The 7,696-nt window shown below is 43.5% G+C and overlaps 1 long non-coding RNA gene across 2 annotated transcripts in view; it reads right to left on the reverse strand.

Moving 5' to 3' along the window:
• The window catches only part of LOC102471398 (uncharacterized), a 146,379-nt gene that overhangs the window by 112,981 nt on the left and 25,702 nt on the right, over positions 1-7,696 (reverse strand). The window lies entirely within an intron of this gene.

Below are 7,696 nucleotides of genomic sequence, written 5' to 3' on the forward strand. Positions count from 1 at the left end.
CCTGAGGAAGGCCGTCCCAAAGGAAAGAACTGGAATGTTGGCGGGGAGCCAATACAAGGAGTACTGGGTTTCTGCTGGCACCTCATTCTGATTTGTTGCAAAAGAGGAGAGAGGCCTAGAGAGTGGTAGTTAAGGACCAAGGCAAGCCCCTAGGATTTAAATCCCAGCTGGTCCTGTTGCTCGACGATCTTGGGCAAGTTGCTTGACCTTTCTTAACTTGGGTTTCTTCAGATACCAAGAGTTCCTCTCTACTGTGAGGAGTAAACAAGACAAGAGCGGACGCTTGGCCTCGAAACTCATCCCTTCACAATAACTGAGCTTCATGTCTTGGTTTCTCATCTGTATAGCAAAGAGAAAAAGTGCTTCTTATTTAGAGGAGCAGACAACTTCACACATGCAAAATGTTGAAAATAGTAGAATAGTGTTTGGCACACACGATCAATGTTCAATAAGTGGTTTGTTGTTATTAATTATTATTGTTATTGCTATTATTTCATTAGCATCCTTTTTGACACTGTCAGGCACATGGAACCAAAAGCTCAAAAAGAGGCCAGTTCTCCGCAGCCATGGGGGGAGCCAGCTGCCAGAGCTGAGGCTGGTTCTTGCTGAGAGGGACTTATCTCTGTAACACACCAGGCCCTGCCAGTAAGTGAACAAGTCAGCCCAGTGCTGACAGCACAGCCACAGCCACACTACCGCAAATGCAGCCCAATTCTCTCCTCACTATGCAAAGCGGCAGCCCCATAAATAGTCCCCCTTCCTGACAAACAAAGGGGCAGTCTGAAATGGACGCTTACTGATAACCAATGATGTATTGCAGGCTCCCTGACGATACGACTGGGATCCTGCAGACTGGTGCTCCTCCGGGAGGAAGGTGGACACAGAAGTGACCCAAGTCTGTGATCAGAAGGGTTGTTACAAGGAGGCTGAGACCAGGCTGCCCTGCTCTGACCTTTCCTCCACCCATCATGGTTACCCCAATCCACCGAGTGGGAGGACCCTGGACATGGTCCCCTGGCTTCCCTGACAGCCAGGCACCAGGATCCAGGAGCCCGCGGAGGGAGAGACAGCAAAGTCTCATTAGACAAGCCTAGTAAGTGGCCAAAAATCTGCGAGGGTTGATTCAAAATGAAGACGCTTACAGGATGCTGTGGTAAGAGTAGCTCCTCTGAGCCAGGTGGGCTGGTTCAAACCCAGCCCCACTCACTTAGCCCCTGTGCAGCCCGAAGCTAGTTACTTACCACTCCTGGGCCTCGGTTTCTCCAGATGTAAAATAGGGGTAAGTATAGTACCTAACTCAGGAGGTTGTTGTGAAAATTATAGGAGTTACTGTCTATGAGAAGGCTTCAGAATGTTTATAGGAAAATGGAAGTAAAGTAGAAGTTCATTTGGTTGCCAACAATGTGAAATCCATGCAACATTTTCCATGAACTTTTTGAATACCCCTAGTATGAAATGCTTCCTTTATCTAGTGCTGTAATTGAAGAAGCACTATGTAAGGATCTGCTATGCTATTATTATTTTTTTCTTTTTTTGGAGAGGTTTTTGCTATAGGGCGCATGTGCTCACCAGAAAGACAGAGAGACAGAAAGCAAGAAATCACCCCCCAGTGGGGATGGCCATGCCACAATCCCTTCTCCTCCATTCTCCTCTTGGGATTTTGGGCATGCATGCACATGCGCCCAGCGTGAGTTTAAGCCGCAAGTCTGGGACTCAAACTGTGGTCGACTATGTGGGAGTCCAGCAACATAGCCATTAGGCTAACTGCTGGTCCCTCTGTTATTATTATTATTATGAAAAGTCCAATTTCTAGCTGATGGCATAATAGTTACAATGCTGGGCAACTACGTAGTTGACTGCAGTTGGAGTCCCAGATCTGACTGCTTAAAACTCATGCCGGATGCATATGCGTGCATGCCCAAAATCCTGAGAGGAGACTGGAGGAGAAAGAACTGTGGCATGGCCATCACCCCGGGGCAAGGGGTGATTTCTCACTTTCTGTCTCTTTCTCCATTGAGCGAACATACCCTATTAGCAAAAATCTTTCCTAAAAAAAAGGTCCAATTTCTACCATAAAATATGTGCCATCTATTCACTTAACACATTTTTATGAAGCACTTGTGATGGGAAGATATTGTACTCAGTAGTGGGAACACAGGAACAAGCAAGAGAGATGTTCCTGGCACTCAGCAAGGGCTACCTAGTGCATACCGACATGCACCAAGCCTATTCATGTAAACGGTGTTGTCCTCATCAAACCTCCCACTGCCCATCTTTAACTCACTCAGCAAATCTCATGGTGCATCTACAATGGGCCAGGCATTGTGAGGAGTATTGGGGATGTAACTGGCCACACAAGTACATGCTCTACGCTTAGAGAAAATAGCCTCATGCTCATGGTGATAATGGCACAGCCCATAAGAAACCATTGTTGCCTCCTTGACATTCATTCACCCTGTCCTTATAACCGAGCCCTCTTAGGGCCCAGTACTACCCATATGGTCTAGTATCATCCTTCCCCTACCCTCAAGCACCTGATTGGCTCAAGGGTGCCATTGATTGTTCTATAAAGTGGCAAATGAGAAAATTTCTATAGAATAAGACATGAGGGGAAGGCTGCCAGAGTCAGGAGAAGTTATCTTTCTTCCAAAAGAAAACTACAGGGCCAGAATAGTGATGTCTGGATCTGCTAATCCATTTTAGATCAGGCTACAGATAAAGCTGATACCCAGGACAGGATGGCAGGATAGAGAGACAAAAAGAGTGTGGACCACTGATGACAACCTAAGATCTTGTACCCACCAACCCTGAAGCCTGATTTGCCTCTGGATCTGAAGTTAGAGGAGAAATAAATTTCCTTCTTTTTAAGGCAGTTAGACTTTGGGCTCCTGGGTTTTGGTGCCAAAGCATCCTGTGGAATCCGAGCAAATAATAATACATATTACTATAAATAGTTAACATTAGAATGCACCTAACATGTCACAATTCACTTTCATAGTTGTCATTTTATTTTATCTTCAAACCAAGACCATCAGAAAGGTCTTCTTTTCATCCTTGTGTTATGGATGGAGAAGCAAAGGCTCTGGGAGTTTTGGTGACTTGCCCAAGGTTGTTCAACTAGAAATTCAAGAGCAGATTCTATTCATGGGTACTCGGGCTGACTAACTCCATTTTCTGTTTTCTTGCTCCTGTTCTGACAAGGCTGCCGTTACTCCATGTTTTTAGAACACCTTTTCTGGAATGAACTGTGACCTGTTTTAATGAATAACAAATGGCCCCAGGAAAGAGCCTCCTAATGGTCTCCAGAGGAAGCCAGGCATGCTGGCTTCAACCACTAGAGTTTTTCATTCCATAAGGTTCCAATAGCTCTCATCAAAAATCTGAGACTTTGGTGCTATCGAGAAGACAGACAAAGGCTGAGCCTTAATTCATGGGCAGTATCTCTGTTCACTTCGAAATTCTCCCAGAGAAGAGATGAAAGTCCAGTCCACACACTGGGTGGTCATTGAAAGGGTTGCCCTTAGCCATGATATGTATATTATCTTCAACACAGTTCCAGAGGAAGCTGGTGCTGAGTTCAGGAGAGACACAGTAAGAAAGAAGGAGCGGGGACAGCAAGTGGTATGGTGGTTGGGGTATTGGACTGCCACATGATCAGCCGTGGTTCAAGTCTCAGACCTGGAGGCCTGTTTTCTCACTTTTCCTCTCTCTCTCTCCCATTCCCTCTCTCTCTTTATCTGTCTCTCTCTGGTGAGCACATGTACCCTATAGCAATTTTTTACAAATAAAAATACTAAATAAAATTAAATAATTCTTTCTTAAAAAAAAAAAAAAAGAAAAGAAAGAAAGAAGGAGCAATAAGAAAGACTTAGTAATAAGCAGAGTTCAGAGAGGAGCCAGGCCGGAGAGAGCCCTGCGGCAATAGTTGTCCAGATCAGGATTGGGTGGATGATGGACTAGGGATGAGGCCTGGACCCGTGTATGATCAGGGAAGGGAGATGACGTGAGCAGAGCAAAGACCAAGACTGAGCTCAGAGGACAGACCAGGACCTAAGACAGTTCTCATGTCAGGGGGTCCTTGAGGAGTGAGAAGGAGGCTCCACGGGCAGAGTGCAGTTCATACAAGAACGCTGAAGGTGACATGGTCCAGTCCAATGCCCCTCTGTCCACACCTGCTCCTTGCTTTCTTCTTCTGGTTCTTAGAGGTGCTATGTATGTATTTCCAAAAGGTTCATATTTGTGAAGGTTTTAAAACGGGGAGCATTATTGCTTACCCTTGAACCACTAATCCCAGAGTGGGAGGAGGAGGAGCTGGGTAACTGGTAATACTCCAGTGTTGAATGGAGAGCTGTCCAAAGAACAGAGGAGGAAAGCGGAAGGACATTCTCTTGGAGAGAGGCACCAGCCCCCAATAAGCCAAAGTAAGGCCTCCTAATTTTGAGGTCCATGGATGGCCACAGTGACACCTAGAGTAGGGAGGTTGGCCTGTTGTCTTTAAAAAAAAAAGCTTCAAATGACCCCCAGGAGAGTATAACTCAGTGACAGTAGGGACTGGTCGGGGTCAGAGGGAAGGAGGGCTGGAGAAAAGACTATTTGTGTTAAGGCTGCCTAGGCCCTTCCCTATGCTTCATAGTCTGGGGAGTTAAGGTTACAAATGTGCATGTCAGAGAGTCTAACTCCATTCTTTGAGCATCATTTGGGATTTGCAAACAGTCCAAATTCTTTTGGAGACAGTTACAGTGAATAAAGTGAGTGACTGAGGTGGATAGTGTCAGATCGTGGTCAGTAGTTTGGTTGGTTTGTTTGTTCATTTTTGTTATCACCATTTTATAACAATAGAAAATACCCATGAAACTCAGAAAGAGTATGTGAATGCCCAAGATCACAGGACACTATGCTCTTCACACAGGGCCTCTCGGGAAATCTTTACAGCCACTTAGAGCTGACCTGGTAGAGGGGTGAGCGTGGGCTTTCCAGATGAGATGATGGGGGACCAGCAGGTGGTGTGGTTGTTAGGGCACTGGACTCCCACATGACTGACTGAGCTTTGAGTCTCAGAAATCACTCCGGGCACGTGTGTGTGTGTGTCCAAAATCACCAGTGAAGGTTGGAGGAGAAGGGATGGTAGTGTGGCCATCCTCCCTGGGGGGTGATTCCTCACTTTCCCTCTTTGTCTCTCTCTCTGGTGAGCATGCCCACCCTATGACAAAAAAAAAAAAAAAGAAAGAAAAGAAAAAGAAAAAGATGAGATGATGGTTCTGTCATTTTCTGTATCTATGAGGTAAAATAAAATATCCACCTTCACAGCATCATTCTAAGTATGTAACAAGCTAATCTATGAAAGGCCAAAGTAGACCCTATCAATGGCACTAAAATAATTGATCTGCCAACAATAATGTCTTGTACACATAATGTGTTTAAGAGAGTAGATCTCTTGTGTTCTTACCATAATAAAATGCTTTGAAAAATTCAAAATACCAAAAAAAAAAAAAAAAAAAAAAAAGGATAAACATTATCTGTGTCCTTTCCCCCAGCCCAGAGATTTTCCAGAGCCAGGAGTCATAGTTTACTCTTTCTGTACACTCTCTCAAATATTTCAGAATTTCTACATTGCAAACCTGGTTGAGTATTTGACCTTCTGGAATGAATTCTGTGGGAATAACATTATTGATGTCAATGAAATAAGTCACCGTTGTCTTTACATCTAGTCTTGACTCATGCTTCCTCTGGCCTAAGAGATTCTGGAATTCTCTGTGTGTGCTTGGGCTTTAACTTCCAGGTCGCAGCAGAAATGGCAGCAATGGGAGGCATTAAGTAGGGACCTATTAGATGATGGGTCAGGTACTAAGATATTATTTTCATCTAACTTGGGGAACCCTCCTAGCAGGCCTAGACAGTAAGAATCCTAATCTCCATTTTCTTTTTTTTTTTTTTTGTAAGAATTATTTTTATTTAACTTTATTTATTTAGTTTAATTTGACCAGAGAGGGACAGAGCGAGAGAGTGAAAGAGAAAGAGAGAGAGAAAGTGAGAAAGCTGTCAGGTTCGGGACTTGAACTGCAGTCAGCCAACAGCTGTGGGAGTCCAGCACCCTTAACCAATTGCCGCCCCCCCCTTTTTTAAGAATTAGTTTATTTAACTTTATGTATGTATGTATGTATGTATTTTAATTTGACCAGAGTGGGACAGAGTGAGAAAGAGAGAGAAGGAAAGTGAGAAAACAAGCTGCCAGGGACTTGAACCGCAGTCAACCATGTGAGAGTCCAGCTCCTTCAACCACCATGCCACCTGCTGGCTCCATAATCTCTATTTTCTAGAGGAAGAAGCTGAGTCTCAAGGTGTTAACTTATGCAAAGTTACATGGCTAGTTATGGAAGAGGCAGAGCTAATCCTAGCTCTTCCTGTGCTAACACTTGCAGTTTTTCTCAATGCTCCAGGCCATCCTAAGTTACCATTTTATTTCAACATGCATTGTTTATCTTTCATCCTTAAAAAAAAAAAAAAAAAAAAAAAAAAATCAGGCTAAGTGCCAAGATTTTATTGTTCCTCTTCTTCACTCAAAATACACAGTGCAACTTTAATAAAACTTTCCTCCTGTTCAGACTCCATTCCAGAATGAATCCGTCCCTTTATCTAATTTTAACTCTTCAGGCATCTTTCTATCTGCATGTGTGAAATCTCTGACCTTTTCAGTATTTCCACTGGGCCATTGGCCAGCTGCTCCCTCTATCACTGTGGACAGCTTGACTTTGGTCTCAAAAATGGGGGTGCCTTCACACAGCATGGCTTCCAGCCTCATTCCATCTGCATATGCCACTTTTAACTTGCCAGGGGGCTCACCTGCAGATTCACGCAACCTCATCCAAAATGTGACTTCACATTTTTGCTCTAAAACATCCACCAATCATTTTCATGTCAACATGGGACAACACACAATCTGGTCACCACAGTGACTTCTTCAAGACAGAACAATCTACACTACACCACTCTCAGCTGCAACCAAGTATTCTCAGTGTCCACGAACCACTCCAACATTCCATCTGAGCATTGTAGATTCACACCACAGAGCAACAGACACCCAGATCTCTCATGGCTTAGTAAGATGCCATCAAAACACAATCTAAAAGTTACCCTTTGACCCAGTAAGTAATACCACTTCTATTAATCTACCTTAAAGAAATAATTGAAATACAAACAAAAGATTTATTTGATGTTCCCTTCATATTATATATAATAACCAAAAATTGGAAACCATCTCAACATCAACAATAAAAGGATGGTGAAATAAATTATAGTGCATGACTACAAATGGAATAGAAATCTTTAAAGATCATGTTTTTAAAGAATTTTAAATACACAGGAAAATGTTCATGATACAGAATTCGATTCTGAAGAAAAGACTACTTTTAAATATATGGAAGGTTGGACAAGGCAGTAGCACAATGAAAAAACACAGCTAGTCCCACCCAGGAAAGGTCTGGGACTTGTACTCTGGTGTAAGGAATGGCCCGGATCTGGGCAAAACAATGATAGTCTTTATTTTCATATTTTTTTCTTTTTTTAGAGAGAGATTTTTGCTATAGGGCATGTGTGCTCACTGGAGAGACAAAGAGAGAGAGAGACAGAAAGCAAGAAATCACCTCCCAGGGGAATGGCCACGCCGCAATCCCTTCTCTTCCATTCTCTTCTTGGGATC

The sequence above is a fragment of the Tupaia chinensis genome, unplaced genomic scaffold, assembly GCF_000334495.1.
Source record: "Tupaia chinensis unplaced genomic scaffold, TupChi_1.0 Scaffold143824_1, whole genome shotgun sequence".
NCBI classification, from domain to species: domain Eukaryota; kingdom Metazoa; phylum Chordata; class Mammalia; order Scandentia; family Tupaiidae; genus Tupaia; species Tupaia belangeri.